Source organism: Artemia franciscana, chromosome 17 (assembly GCF_032884065.1).
Source record: "Artemia franciscana chromosome 17, ASM3288406v1, whole genome shotgun sequence".
NCBI lineage: Eukaryota > Metazoa > Arthropoda > Branchiopoda > Anostraca > Artemiidae > Artemia > Artemia franciscana.
Genome location: NC_088879.1, coordinates 44756786 through 44773520, shown reverse-complemented (window position 1 = coordinate 44773520; position 16735 = coordinate 44756786). Strand labels below are relative to the sequence as shown.

At 32.0% G+C, this 16735-nt stretch overlaps 1 long non-coding RNA gene across 2 annotated transcripts in view; it reads right to left on the bottom strand.

The window, feature by feature from the left end:
• Positions 1 to 4982: 4982 nt before the first annotated feature.
• Positions 4983 to 16735, bottom strand: part of LOC136038287 (uncharacterized) — a 156325-nt gene continuing 144572 nt past the window's right edge. The window contains exon 10 of one of the 2 annotated variants that reach the window (XR_010620173.1): positions 4983 to 5256. This is a non-coding gene — a long non-coding RNA (uncharacterized LOC136038287). The remainder of the gene's footprint in view (positions 5257 to 16735) is intronic. The other variant, XR_010620174.1, reaches the window with a different exon arrangement.

Below are 16735 nucleotides of genomic sequence, written 5' to 3'. Positions count from 1 at the left end.
CTACCAAACTTAATTTATTGTAATTTTTACATATTCTGAGCTTTCCGCCACTACTTTTTGTAGTATTTGTTCTGATTCAGGCTCTATTAAATCATAATGTATTTTTTAAAAGTGGAAAACGTTGATTGTTTTCTAAAGTCTAGAACTATTAAAAGCATTAGTGATAAGAAAATATTTTAAAACACAATCAATCCATGGCCTAAACAGTGGGTGTTGAGAAAGATATGGATCACCTCGCGTACTAAATAGTTTCCCTTCATTTTAAATTTAAATTTTACTCTTTAATTTGTTTTGAATGGAATTGAGTTGTTTGCTTTAAAAAATTTAAAATTCAACTGAATATAGATGAAAAAGTGCAAGTAAAAGAAACTGGGACATCCCATACACCAAATTATAAACGTAAACTAAATAATCATTTAGTTTTCGACAAACGGAAAGTGGATTACTTTTATCGCATATTTATTTATAATCATAAATAATTTGACAATTTGGCTAAAATACAAATTTGATTTTGTTATCATCAGGCTTATTTGTAAAATGTCAATCTAATGAAAAAAAGAGCTGCTATTGGATTTATTTTTTAAAAGCAGAACCTTTATGAGGCTCCCCCCAATTACCTGTATCTATAAATACCCCAATTGACTTATGATCATAATATTGATTTTTATCAAAATTTAGTTGATCAGCGTGCTAGGGAGGTAGTGAATTCATATAGAAAACTTTTGTCTAGGTGCCAGTGTACGAAAAAATTAAAAACTGACATATCTTCTTTGCTGAAAAGCTTTAGCAGGCACTAGGATCGGTTTTTATAGGAATTTGAGCTGGGATTTTCGACATATGTTTTTTTCAGTTCAATATCTTTTGTTATACATCAACCTGTCTGACGAGGTCTTGCCTGAGGTATTTATGGTAGTTGTAAAAAAAATGGTAAAAGGTAAAAGATACAATGCTTGAAGACAAAAGTCAAGAGCAACGATGCTGATCTCTGTTAAAAAGTCCCACCGTACTTTACTTTCACACATCTTTCCTGCTTAACTTCCCCATCTTTTTCCTGGGACCCACTTAGACCTGAGGTAACTATCTGAGCTTCAAGAGTCAAACCAATGACCATCAAAACGGCTGTCTCAAACAAATCAATCCCAAACAAAACGGCTGTCCATGCCATGAATCGAACACTTACCTTTTGGATAAAGGATTCTAAATCCAGCGTAAGTAGTATACCCTCACTGGTTTTAAGCTTACCCATTGGAGTGTTTTACTTGTGAATTTAATTCTGCTTTCATGTCAGGATAAAAAGTTTTATTCTTAAATTAAATGATGAAAATATTAAATCATCCCAATTATATGTCAATAAATTTGTTTTTATTTAAAAAAGGATGTGTCAAAAACATAAAATACATGTTATTATTAAACAACTTTAACTGAAGAATAATTCAAGCCTGGAGAAAGGGATAGTGGTAGGAATTTGAAACTATGGTATATGCGCTGTATAAGAGTATACATATATCTTTATACTTAATTTTCTGTCATGGGGGGTTTAGGGAATTTATAATTATAATCTAGAAATAGAATATTCTCATTCTGTAAGCTTTTTCCGTGAAATTAACTCTAAAATGAATGACTTTAGTTCACAGAAAATAACAATATTCTATGCTTTCCATCATCACTTTTTGTAGTATTTGTTCTGTTTCTGGCTTTATTCAATCATAACGAATTTTTTAAAGTAGAAAAGTTGATCGTTTTCTAAAGTCTAGAACTATTAAAAGCATTAGTGATAAGAAACTATTTCAAAACACAATTATTCCTCAGCCTAATTAGTGGGTGTTGAGAAAGATGAGAATCACCTCGCATACGAAATAGTTTCTCTTCATTTTAAATTTAAATTTTACTTTTTAATTTGTTCTGAATGAAAATGATTTTTTCTTTAAAAAGTTATAAATTCAAACTAATATAGATGAAAAAGTGCAGGTAAAAAACCTGGGACAGTCCATACACCAAACGATAAACTTAAACAAAATAAACATTTAGTTTTCTACGAGCAGAAAGTAGAGTACTTTTATTGCACATTTATTTATAATCGTAAATATTTTGAGACTTTGGCTAAAATACAATTTTGATTTGTTATGATAAGGTTTATTTGTCAAATTTCAATATAATAAAAAAAGAGCTGCTATAGGATTTGCTTTTCAAAAGCAGAACCTTGATGAGCCTCTCCCCATTTATCTGTATTTATAAATACCCCTTTTGACTTATAACTATAGTAATGATTTTTACCAAAGCTTAGTTGTTCAGCATGTTCGGGATGTAGCAAATTCACATAGGAATCTCTTGACGAGGTGCCAGTTTATGAAAATATACAAGTTCATTGAGGGATGATTGACATATTTTCTTTGTTGAAGAATTTTAGCAGGCACTAAGATCGGTTTATGAAAATTGAAGTTGGGATTTTTTACAGATATTTTTTTCATTTGAATATTTTTGTACTGATCAACCTATCTGACGAGGTTTGGTATTTATGTTAGCTGTAAAAAAAAGGTAAAGGATACGGTGCTCAAAGACAAAAGTCCAAAGCAACGATGCTGATTTCCATTTCAAGGCCCTTCAGCCAGAAAGTACAATATGGGGCACGGGGCCCGTTGTACTTTGCTTTCACACATCTTTCCTGCTTACCTTCTCCATATTTCTCTGGGTACCCACTTAGACCTGGGTCGACTCCAACTGAACTCAAAGAGTCGCACTACTAACCCTTATGCCAAACAAAATAACTGGCCACGCAATGAATCGAACACTTACCCTTTGGATAAAGGGTAAATCCAAATCTAGCGTAAGTAGTATCCCCTTACTAGGTATAAGCTTAGCAATAGGGGGCGCAAAATTATAGCTATTAGCCCCTTGAGACTGTATTAGGCATGGTTGGGTCTTCCGCAATAGTGCGTGTGTATAATACTTCTGTCTGCTACATAATAGGAGTTCAGGGTGACGCAATCTTGCTTAACTTTTCTACAGTATTTCTATGCTTTTAAGCTTAAAAAGCCTAAGGGCGTGGAAATACCCACAAACGACTCGTTAAATCCAGATTTTCTTGGGTGTTATGTTTAAAAAGTTACGAAGGCTATAGAAAAATCTTCAGGATTACCGTGATCTTCAGGATTACCGTGGTTGTTACGTCAGAGGGAATATTTTTCAAGAAATATAGGGGTTTGTTTCCTTTAAAAAACCTGAAGGTGTAGGAAAAACCTTCAGGGCTTCTTTACTTCAGGATTTACTCAGGTTTTACCTAATAGTTTCTTTTTAAAAAACCTATGAGACTTCTTTGCTTCAAGATTTCTGTGAATGTTACATTAAAAAACCCTTCAAGATTCCCTTACCCCGACAAAACTAGGTCTCCTTTTAAAACCATTAGGGGGCCCCCTCCTACTCAAGCAACGACATGGTCCTCTTATATCATTCCAATGTATTTGCCATTGCGTGCAAGCAAATTTTTGGCTATTTTCTATAAGCAGAGCAGTTGGAGAGGCTATTGGTTCTATAGAACAAGGAATCCCCTTTATTTCCTCGAAAAAATCTGCTGTTATTGTAACGTGGAAACTGAGTGATTTCCTTTTCTCCGGGGGTATATAAAAAAGCTATTAGAACGGAATGTCCATTTGTCTTACACAAGATATTGTCATTGCCACATCATTTTAAAATGGACTCTACCAGATATTTGCAGTAAAGTTAGATTTCTGCTTATATGCTGGTGAGTCCTTCTCTCTGTAAATCCCCCACCAACCAAGTGTGAGCTACTATAACTCCCTATATTACATTAACATCTGAAACCCCCCTCCTTTCATAAAAAGTTTTATCACTCATAGAGTAATCTGATACTTCCGAAAATTTCATTAAAACCACGTTCAAGCAAGCTGTTATAAAGCGTAGGTGTGATAAATCGATAATGATGTAAAGCTCTATTTCTTCCCAACGGCTTCTATTATTCAGGTGACTCCCTTTTTTGATACCCTCCCTCCCCCAAGTTTGAGCTACTATAATTTTCAATGTTGTATAGCCATCTAAACTTCTTACTACACCTTCAAAAAGGCTTTATTATTGATAGAATAACCTAATTTTCTCACGAAAATTCATTAAAATCGCTTTGAAGCAGATTGCACAAAAAGCCATTAATTTAAACCATTAGACTCCCTCTTTCTATACCCTCCCTCCACAAATTTAACTTGCGGTAACTCTATATTAAATTGCCAGCCAAAAAATATAACTACACCCCTCCCCTCCCCAAACGTATAAAGTTTAATTACTGGTACAATAATCTTATTTTCTCACAAAATACACAATTTTATCGTGTGCTATTTCAAAGTACTTTTTTGCTAATCTAAGCAGCATGCTAAGAAAGGTGTAAACCGATACGATAGGTTAAACCCTTAATGACAAATTTCTGTCATTTCAGGACTTAATTTATACTAGACAGCTGTTCTTCTGATAGTTGCATGAAACGGGAATCTTACCAGAAGACAAATTTGGATGTTATAATATTACAGATTAATCGCGAATGGAGGTACTATGGTTAAACATAATCCTTTATCATTGAAGAGGATGATCTAGATTTATAGCTACTTCCACTATAATTGCTCAATAAATCATCTAATCGATAATTAACTGTAAAAAAAGGGAGGCATATTTTTCTTTAGTATATTATAGAGTGAATAAACAAACGCAAAAGAAAATGCTTACGGTCAGAGGGACTCATTAATTCAAAGTTTTATATCAAAATGACCAAATTTTTCCATAATCATTTCATAGCTCACCTTTACCTATCTAGATTATTTAATTCTATTTTTGGTTACTTGAATTCATTACTTTTCTTTAAAAGTTTCCTTTATCCTCACAGGTCATGAAAAAAAAAGGATAATTCATGTTAAGTTTAAATGTGGACATGTTGAAATTAGGTTCAAGTTTTTTTTAAAAACAAACAAATTTTATTCCAAGAATTTTAATTATATTCTTGAAGGCATGAGCATATATGCATGAGCTAGTAGAACCAAAAGAACAAAATATGTGTGAAGAATGTTTTCTATCGTGACGTTATCTCATGTATAAGGCAAGCTGAAAATGTGGCCGTCCTGCTGATCTGTGTCAGGAAAATCTGGAACCAAAACCAATCTGGAAGTGTGATCCTATGCTGAAAAAATTCAAGAATAAGGCCAACTTCTGGTTAAGGATCTGGTCAGCCTGTGGTCGACCTTCTGGTGTACTGTGTTCGATCTAAAACAAAAGACGAAACTTGAATATAAGCACCATCTTCGTGCCGTTCGTTACTCTAGTGAAACTTTTCCGAAGAGTAATATTTAGTGGCAAAAAGTGATAAATTCTACCAAGTTTTCGGATGCAAGTTCTACTGATATTATACTTAGTCCATCTTGGATCGAACATTACTCAAAAATATTCTCAAAAGTTAATTATACAGTGCATAAGCGTTTCTTACGTTTGCTCGAAAAAAAATTTACCGTCACGTTTATGTCAGAGACATGTGATTCCAGTTGAACAGTCAGCTATTGTTAAAGGTATTAAGGGTTTAAAAAATCAAAATCTTTGGATATTGATGAGATTAGTGTTTCGAATCTTGTTCCTAAGTCTTTTGAACTGGTATATCATCTCCAACTGTTATTTCAAACGTGTTTTGGTAGTTCGTATGTGCCTGATTCGTTCTAACGCGATAGTGTCACGTCACTTCTAAAAAAAGAAAAGACCCGGTTTTTGCAGTTCTTATAGGCCCATAACGGGAGCTTGTACTCTTAGAAAGCCTTTGAACACCTTCTACTGCCTTATATCACTCAGCTTGCTCTGAATGATGATAATCGATTTGGTTTTAGAATCTGGGATAGGCTGTCAGTGTGCTCACTGTGCTTTGACTTCTTTGTTAAGACATACCCATCGCACTAGTCGCGTACTTAATTTGGCAACCCTATACCTGTCTAAAGCATTTGACGGTGTTAGTCATACTCAAGCATGGACAGCATTATGCCAGAGAGGAGTAAATCGGTCAGTAATTAACGCGCTTCGTTTTTGGTACTCCCATTCTTACAGTCGCCTTAAGTCATCAGATAATTCTTCTTTTGGTCATGTCCCTGTTCGTTGCGGAGAAGGTAGGGTTCCTTTTCCGTATATTTTTAATGCTTGTGTTGAAGATGTGTTATTAAAAATATCGACTACATCCCTACTAGGACTATCTCATATCTCATATTTAGCTTATGAGGATGACCTTCTTCTGATTAGTCAAACTGAGTCTGGTCTTGCCCGTTCAGTAAAGTCAATTACATCTACTTTCCGCGATGTCTCTTGTTTCTTGTTTTGCGATGTTTCAAGTGCGAGTTTCTTGTTTTGAACGGTAATAATTGTTCAGAAACACTATACTAAGGTGGTTTCAGTATTCCCCGTGTTAAATCGTTTCGTAGGCTTTGCATAAAAGTTTGTGATTCTGTGAGTGCTCTCCGATCTCATCCTGTCAAACATATTAGTGATAAGCTGAGGCTTGTTTACTCTAAGATTGTGGCAAATCGTAGACACTATAGGAGAAGAGCGCTATCTCGGCTTTACTCAATTTTTTATTGATAATTATATACTCTTCTGTACTGGTATTCGGCCACTTCTGTTGCCCGGTGGTCTAAAACTTATTGGTATAAACTATTACCGGTACTGTAAATTTCTTTTATATCTGCCTCGTTCTTACCGGAACATAAAACTGATTAAAAAGAGTTGTGCGACAGATATTACTGGTGTTATCGAAAATTATGTGCCAAGCACATAATGAAGTGACTCTATAAGTGGCACTAATGAAGTGCCCTATAAGCTAGGTTGTTTTTATCACCTTATCCATCTTTTTTCTGAATATGATTAACTATTTTTCTTGTTAGCTCCCCCAATGTCAACACATCAGGTCAGGATTTGAAATAAGAGCTATGAGACATGAGTTCCTTCTAAATATCAAATTTCATTAAGATCCGGTCACCTGTTCTTAAGTTAGAAATACCTCAATTTTTATAAATTTCCCAGACTAACAACCCCCAGCTCCCCCAAAGAGAATGGATCCGTACCAATTATGTCAATCTCGTATCTATAACTTGTCCTTATTCTTCCCATGAAGTTTCATCCCGATATTTCCACTCTGAGCGTTTTCCAAGAGTTCCGGTTTCCAAAACTTCTCTTTCCCCCTCCAACCTTCTATGCCCCGGATCCCATTCGAATTGAAAGTGGAGCATCTGAGACATAAGATTTTTCTATATATCAAGGTTCATTGAGATCTGATCACCCATTCGTAAGATGCCTTGATTTTCACGTTTTCCAAGAACTCTGGCTTCCCCCTCCCTTCAATGTCACCAGATCTGGTCGGGACTTAAAATAACAGCTCTGAGACACGATATCCTTCCAAACCTCAAATTTCATTAGGATCCCATTACCCGTTCGTAAGTTAAAAATTCTTCATTTTTTCTATTTTTTCCGAATTAACCGGCCCCCCACTCCCCCTCTCCAGATGGTCAAATCGGGAAAACGACTATTCCGAATTTAGTCTGGTCTAGTCCCTGATATGCCTGCTAAGTTCCATCGTCCTAGCTTGCCTGGAAGTGCCTGACGTAGCAAAACCGGGACAGACAGACAGGCAGACCGAAAGACAGACAAACAGACCGACAGAATTTGCGATCGCTATATGCCATTTCATAAAGTTTGGAGCACTTGTTTCTGTCTTCTCTTCTCGACCCACTTGGCCACCCAAATGATGGCTCTGAGTATAAAAATATTTTTTCATTTAATATCAATTGCAGACAAATGTCACAGCATTGCAATTGCTGTGACCTAGATTACCCTACTACAAAGTAATCAAATAATTCAATTCACTTGAAACGATGAAAAATACAATTACTTTGCAAAACTAGAACAAATACTTCTAGGTTACAGCTAGGACTTGTACTTTTGAATCCGCTATAGCTGGTCACGTGTATAATTTTCCTCATCATAGTATTTTATTTGATCAGACAAAAATTATTGATAAGTCTGTAGGACTTTTACAAAGTTTCAGAGAAATTATAGAAATAAAAAAGATTATCTATGGGGGTATTAGTATCAATAGAGATGAGGGGGAATTTAAAATAAATTCAATTTATAATAGTTTAATTAAAGACCAGTCAAAAACTTCAATGAGTATTGATTTGCATAATTGTCCTGAAACAAGTAATAACCTTGCGAACGGAGGTCAAAGCATGGTCAATGCTGTAAGAAGTCAACGGACGGCAGCTAAAATAGCAAATGAAAAAATCCATTCAATTTATAATTCATAATTGTGTTTCATAAACCTGTAAGATTTTGATTGGGTTTGGGGGTTGGGTGACCCCCAAAGTATTATGAAATACTTTCATAAGATGATTATGAAAGTATTTTTGAATTTAGCAAAAAAACATGCCAATATAATTACACAACAAAAGTTTTTAGAAAAGTGCAAAATAAACAAAATCATTCCAAAATCATTTCGTTTTAAGTATCATTTAAATACATTTAATGAGACTAGTCACACGAGAAAGGTAAATTTACTAAATTTAAACCATGTATTGAAGGATAAACGTTTTCAAAGATCACAGATTGTAAAAGAAATAGATTTCTTAAAAAATATACTTTGTGGGTATCTTAATACGTATGATTTCCAACAAATTACATCAATTTTCAAAAATTCTTTTGAACATGTTTTAAGGTTATCAAGGGAAAGATTAAACCAAAAATTTTTGCAATTAAAAAGGGAACATGAAAAACAAAATATTTCAACGTATAAATCTAAACATTTCCCAGGACCAGGTGTGATTAATCTAAGCAAAAAGGAGTTAACCAAAGAACAAAAGAATATCCTTGAAAAAGGTATAAAATTTGGACTATCTCCTAAAAAAGTAGCGGTAGAAGAAATAATTTCAAAGATTGAGACAGGGATTCATATGTTTTCAAAAGATGTTAAAAATGTGGATGATTTAAGACTGGAAGTCGTAAATATTTTAAAAGATTTTGGCAATTTTCAAGAAAACCTTAAAAACAAAGATACAAAAATTTTGAAAGAATTAAAAAAAGATGATTCTCTAATAATAACGAAAGCAGATAAAAGCAATACGATAGTAATCCTAGAAAAAGATGATTATGATAGTAAAATAGAAACAATTCTAAAGGATATTTCAACATATAAAGAACTTAACTCAGACCCAACCAAATCTTATGTTGCAAAATTAAGACAGGACTTAGAAGACCTTAAAAATAATCAAAATATCACACCAAAGATGTACTATAAGTTCTTTCCAAGGGGATCGGTTTGCCCAAGAATATATGGTTTGCCAAAAATACATAAGACAGACATTCCTCTAAGACCTATAGTGTCAACAAGGAACTCACCAACAGAAAAAATTGAAAAATGGGTAGCAAAGACGCTTAAACCTTTATTATATCTCCAAAAGTCTTATATAAAAAACTCAGTATTTAAAAAAAATAAACTTAAAAATATTGAAATATCAAGTGACTCTAGACTTTTTAGTTTTGATATAAAGTCAATGTATACATATATACCTTTCGATAAATCTGTGTTTGTTTTATCAAAAAAACTTGATGTGCATAAAAGTGAAATGGAAGAATTGTCTGCAGGGATTGAGATAGAAACTATATTAAATCTAATTAAAATAACTAGCAGGTATACTAATTATTTCAAATTTAGAGACAATTTTTACCATCAAGTTAGAGGATTAGCAATGGGAGGACCCTTAATTCCACTGTTAGCTAATATTTATGTGGAGTATATAGAAAATTTAGCTATTGATACATATTTTTTTAAACCAAAATTTTGGGGCAGATATATGGATGATGTATTAGCTATTTGGAATTATGGGGAATCACAAATTGAAGGTTTTCTGGAACATTTAAATAATTTGGGAGGGGAATTAGTTTTTACAATTGAAAATGAAACAGAGAAAAAATTACCGTTTCTGGATATTTGGATCCATAGAAAGAATAATAAACTAGTGTTTTCAATTTACCGTAAACCAACTAATAACAACCGCTATTTGTCTTTCACATCAAATCACCCGATCCAAGTAAAAAGGGGGGTAGTTATTTCTTTAGTGGATAGAGTGTTAAATTTAGCTTCACCAGAATACATTAGTAGTGAATTAATTTTTATTAAGGATATTCTAGTAGGAAATGGATATCCCGAAAATATGATTTCTCAAATAATTGAAAAAAGGAAAAAAAAGTTACTGGAACCTGTAAAATTAGAAGAAAATGAATCAAATCAAAAACCAAATTACATAACTTTGCCTTATATCCCAAGGTTGTCACAGAAATTAAGGAGAGAATTTAAAAAACATAATATAAAAACAGCTTTTAAATCAGGACAAAATATAAGCTCATGGCTAAATAACGGAAAAGATAAAGTTCCAAGAAATATACAACAGGGGGTATACAAAATTCCATGCTCTTGTGGTAAATTTTATGTAGGTAGAACACAGCAGAATTTAAAAAATAGGCTACAGCAACACAAATATGCGATAGATTGCTCGCTAAGACAAAATAAAAAACCTGATACTTTTGAATCCGCTATAGCTGGTCACGTGTATAATTTTCCTCATCATAGTATTTTATTTGATCAGACAAAAATTATTGATAAGTCTGTAGGACTTTTACAAAGTTTCAGAGAAATTATAGAAATAAAAAAGATTATCTATGGGGGTATTAGTATCAATAGAGATGAGGGGGAATTTAAAATAAATTCAATTTATAATAGTTTAATTAAAGACCAGTCAAAAACTTCAATGAGTATTGATTTGCATAATTGTCCTGAAACAAGTAATAACCTTGCGAACGGAGGTCAAAGCATGGTCAATGCTGTAAGAAGTCAACGGACGGCAGCTAAAATAGCAAATGAAAAAATCTATTCAATTTATAATTCATAATTGTGTTTCATAAACCTGTAAGATTTTGATTGGGTTTGGGGGTTGGGTGACCTCTTTTTCGTATTGTTACAAGTATTTATATTTTTCATTTTTGATAGATCCCCATTTATACAGCGATTGTGGCAGAGGAAAGTGCCAATAGAAACAATTATTGAAGTTTTTTCTAAAGTTACAGTCAAGTGCGAGAGTGTTTGTTTTAAAAATGTGAGTTCTTGTTTCTTTTATATTTGATTGTTTATATTTTTTAGTTTGGTTTAGTTGTCGTGGCATTTTTAAAATGTCTTAAAAATAGTCTTAAATTGTTGTAATTTTCTCCCTTTTTTTTTTTTTTTGTTGAGAAAGGCTCCCGGAGGTGGGGCCGAAATATTCGGAGTATTTTATTTTTGTTAGTTAAAGTGTAGTTTTTATTTTGTTGTCACTGCTTTATTTAAAAAAATTAAATCCGTTTTTTCTTCAATTATTTGTTTCGTAAATGGAAAAGCAGTGTGGTCTAAGAAATTATTTACGTCAAGCCTACGGGTGGCAAAAGACCAATTCAGTTTTAGTATTTTTGAATTTAGCAAAAAAACATGCCAATATAATTACACAACAAAAGTTTTTAGAAAAGTGCAAAATAAACAAAATCATTTCGTTTTAAGTATCATTTAAATACATTTAATGAGACTAGTCACACGAGAAAGGTAAATTTACTAAATTTAAACCATGTATTGAAGGATAAACGTTTTCAAAGATCACAGATTGTAAAAGAAATAGACTTCTTAAAAAATATACTTTGTGGGTTTCTTAATGCGTATGATTTCCAAAAAATTATATCAATTTTCAAAAATTCTTTTGAACATGTTTTAAGGTTATCAAGGGAAAGATTAAACCAAAAAAAGGGAACATGAAAAACAAAATATTTCAACGTATAAATCTAAACATTTCCCAGGACCAGGTGAGATTAATCTAAGCAAAAAGGAGTTAACCAAAGAACAAAAGAATATCCTTGAAAAAGGTATAAAATTTGGACTATCTCCTAAAAAAGTACCGGTAGAAGAAATAATTTCAAAGATTGAGACAGGGATTCATATGTTTTCAAAAGATGTTAAAAATGTGGATGATTTATGACTGGGAGTCGTAAATATTTTAAAAGATTTTGGCAATTTTCAAGAAAACCTTAAAAACAAAGATACAAAAATTTTGAAAGAATTAAAAAAAGATGATTCTCTAATAATAACGAAAGCAGATAAAAGCAATACGATAGTAATCCTAGAAAAAGATGATTATGATAGTAAAATAGAAACAATTCTAAAGGATATTTCAACATATAAAGAACTTAACTCAGACCCAACCGAATCTTATGTTGCAAAATTAAGAAAGGACTTAGAAGACCTTAAAAATAATCAAAATATCACACCACAGATGTACTATAAGTTCTTTCCAAGGGGATCGGTTTGCCCAAGAATATATGGTTTGCCAAAAATACATAAGACAGACATTCCTCTAAGACCTATAGTGTCAACAAAGAACTCACCAACAGAAAAAATTGAAAAATGGGTAGCAAAGACGCTTAAACCTTTATTATATCTCCAAAAGTCTTATATAAAAAACTCAGTATTTAAAAAAAATAAACTTAAAAATATTTAAATATCAAGTGACTCTAGACTTTTTAGTTTTGATATAAAGTCAATGTATACATATATACCTTTCGATAAATCTGTGTTTGTTTTATCAAAAAAACTTGATGTGCATAAAAGTGAAATGGAAGAATTGTCTGCAGGGATTGAGATAGAAACTATATTAGATCTAATTAAAATAACTAGCAGGTATACTAATTATTTCAAATTTAGAGACAATTTTTACCATCAAGTTAGAGGATTAGCAATGGGAGGACCCTTAAGTCCACTGTTAGCTAATATTTATGTGGAGTATATAGAAAATTTAGCTATTGATACATATTTTTTAAAACCAAAATTTTGGGGCAGATATATGGATGATGTATTAGTTATTTGGAATTATGGGGAATCACAAATTGAAGGTTTTCTGGAACATTTAAATAATTTGGGAGGGGAATTAGTTTTTACAATTGAAAATGAAACAGAGAAAAAATTACCGTTTCTTGATATTTGGATCCATAGAAAGAATAATAAACTAGTGTTTTCAATTTACCGTAAACCAACTAATAACAACCGCTATTTGTCTTTCACATCAAATCACCCGATCCAAGTAAAAAGGGGGGTAGTTATTTCTTTATTGGATAGAGTGTTAAATTTAGCTTCACCAGAATACATTAGTAGTGAATTAATTTTTATTAAGGATATTCTAGTAGGAAATGGATATCCCGAAAATATGATTTCTCAAATAATTGAAAAAAGGAAAAAAAAGTTACTGGAACCTGTAAAATTAGAAGAAAATGAATCAAATCAAAAACCAAATTACATAACTTTGCCTTATATCCCAAGGTTGTCACAGAAATTAAGGAGAGAATTAAAAAAACATAATATAAAAACAGCTTTTAAATCAGGACAAAATATAAGCTCATGGCTAAATAACGGAAAAGATAAAGTTCCAAGAAATAAACAACAGGGGGTATACAAAATTCCATGCTCTTGTGGTAAATTTTATGTAGGTAGAACACAGCAGAATTTAAAAAATAGGCTACAGCAACACAAATATGCGATAGATTGCTCGCTAAGACAAAATAAAAACCTGATACTTTTGAATCCGCTATAGCTGGTCACGTGTATAATTTTCCTCATCATAGTATTTTATTTGATCAGACAAAAATTATTGATAAGTCTGTAGGACTTTTACAAAGTTTCAGAGAAATTATAGAAATAAAAAAGATTATCTATGGGGGTATTAGTATCAATAGAGATGAGGGGGAATTTAAAATAAATTCAATTTATAATAGTTTAATTAAAGACCAGTCAAAAACTTCAATGAGTATTGATTTGCATAATTGTCCTGAAACAAGTAATAACCTTGCGAACGGAGGTCAAAGCATGGTCAATGCTGTAAGAAGTCAACGGACGGCAGCTAAAATAGCAAATGAAAAAATCCATTCAATTTATAATTCATAATTGTGTTTCATAAACCTGTAAGATTTTGATTGGGTTTGGGGGTTGGGTGACCTCTTTTTCGTATTGTTACAAGTATTTATATTTTTCATTTTTGATAGATCCCCATTTATACAGCGATTGTGGCAGAGGAAAGTGCCAATAGAAACAATTATTGCAGTTTTTTCTAAAGTTACAGTCAAGTGCGGGAGTGTTTGTTTTAAAAAATGTGAGTTCTTGTTTCTTTTATATTTGATTGTTTATATTTTTTAGTTTGGTTTAGTTGTCGTGGCATTTTTAAAATGTCTTAAAAATAGTCTTAAATTGTTGTAATTTTCTCCCTTTTTTTTTTTTTTTTTTTTTCGTTGAGAAAGGCTCCCGGAGGTGGGGCCGAAATATTCGGAGTATTTTTATTCTGTTAGTTAAAGTGTAGTTTTTATTTTATTTTGTTGTCACTGCTTTATTTAAAAAAATTAAACCCGTTTTTTCTTCAATTATTTGTTTCGTTTCCAATTTATATCACTATCTAATCTTTTAAGTATTAAATTATAATTAAAAATAATTTTCCCAATAGTTTTTGAAAATTTATAAGTTAAAACTGGACTATCATTATAATTCAAATTACTAGGAAGGGCCTGTTTCACTTGCCGCTGATTTAAAATTTCTGGTAAATTAATACCTTCAATCTGCTTACAAGTAAAATTAATAGGTAAATATAATCTGTTATCCTTATTACCAATCTTATCAAACTTTTCCTTTTTTGAAATAAATTTCGTTTTATTTAGAATGGAAATTGTATCACATATTACTTTAAAATTATATTCAAGAGCCGTATTATTCTTAACAATCCAGAAAAGTTTGATGAAATTCCTCTTGGATAAATTATTTAGACATTTTATTACAGAAATCATACCCCTAGATTCAAGTAGCTGGCATAGATCTATAGAAAGCATATGTAAATCTAATTCATTTTTTCTATTATTTTTCCTATGTCCTCTCGATCGTTTTTTACGTTTAGTAGGACAAGTAAAAGAAGGATGGTCCATAAAACCATCAATACATTTAACAACAACCTGAGACATGTCACCATATTTTGCTACACGATTATTTAGCCAAAAAGCATAAGCTGTACCAAGAGTATGGATCCAGAAATCCTCCAGTTTACGTAGTCTATTATTCTTCTCTTCTTTATTTAAATTTTCTAACTCTAAATTTTCTAAAATTGTGACAGTTATATCTGATATGGAACATTTACCATTATTACAATGTTGAACTAGATAGTTATTAGTTTTTTCATTATTAACTGTTGTCTTGTGTCCAGAAAATCTTTTATATATATTATTACTTGTTTCCCCCACATATTGTAGGCAGCATTTATTACATTCTAATAGGTAAATTACACTGGTTGTTTTACAATTAACATTACCACGTAACTTGCATGCAAAATTTTTATTATACAATGTACTCTTAACAGAAGTCCGTGGCATAAAATGATCTTGGCAAAGAAAACAACGACTCTTACACTTACTAACTTTCAAAAAATCGTTCCGAGTTCCGAGGCTAATATTCGTGTTTTGTTGCATTAAAAGTTATTTGAAAATAAATCCAAAACAAACCAACATCCAAATCAAAATCCAACAATCAAAGTCCAAAAAACATGCCAAGGTCAATAGGTCAATAAATACATAAAAAAAAGAACACGAAATTTGCATAAGTGCCATCTCACCAATAACTCACAATATCAGGTTAAAAACCTGGACCAGGGTAAAGGTCTGTCGGGGAGAAAACTAAAAAAATTTCTCGACCAGCACTGGATCCAACCTGGAATAATATCATGAAAAGAGAAATCACCAATGCAACAGCACAAACACATAAAAAAAAAGACACAGAAGGAGAAAAGAAAGACTGTTTTCCTAAATTAGTGATTACTATAGACCAGCACTTGAATGAGGCCTTAACCCTACTCATCCATACAATCACATAAGTCAAACAGCATAGCCATACACAATCAACCATAAAGAATAATCCATGGACAGGCAGTCATGTCGTCAATAAGTATAAGTCGTCATTTGCCAAACAATAGACAAAAATAATAAAGACAAATAATTCAGATGCAACAACCCAACACAAGGGCTCATCAGGAGAATACACTTGCCTATAGGGTTTCGCCACTTTAAATTCTCTACCCAGCCAAGTGTTGTGGCTACCACAGAATATCCAAGGCATCCCCGTGTCAGGTATCACCCCCAAAATACATGTCTATGAAAAACAAAACAAAAAGCAGCAAATGTAAAACAACCAAGTAACACCAAAACAAGCTTATCCTGTTAATATATCCCTCTTTTTAGCAACAATAGGTAAACTAAATATGATAAATTTTACCAAATCACAAATATTAACACATTTCAAAAAAAAATTGAATGAACTAAACAATTATAGAATTCATCTTTACCATGTTGCTATTTTTAAAAAAAAATCCGCTCTATTAGAAACACAATTCAAAATAAATGGCGCTGCATCATCATTTGTCGAACCTCCGAAATTAGTTGAAAATTTCTTTAAGTATTTCCAGATAACTCTTTTGATTATTTAAAAGTTCGTTATAATGAAAACTAATTTTTTTAAATTGCCAAGTTAATTTATTTGCAGAAAAACCTCTTGATATCAATTTTTGGCTTAAGATTTTACATCTATTTTTAAAATCAATATAATTACTACAAATCGAAGTAACTGTGA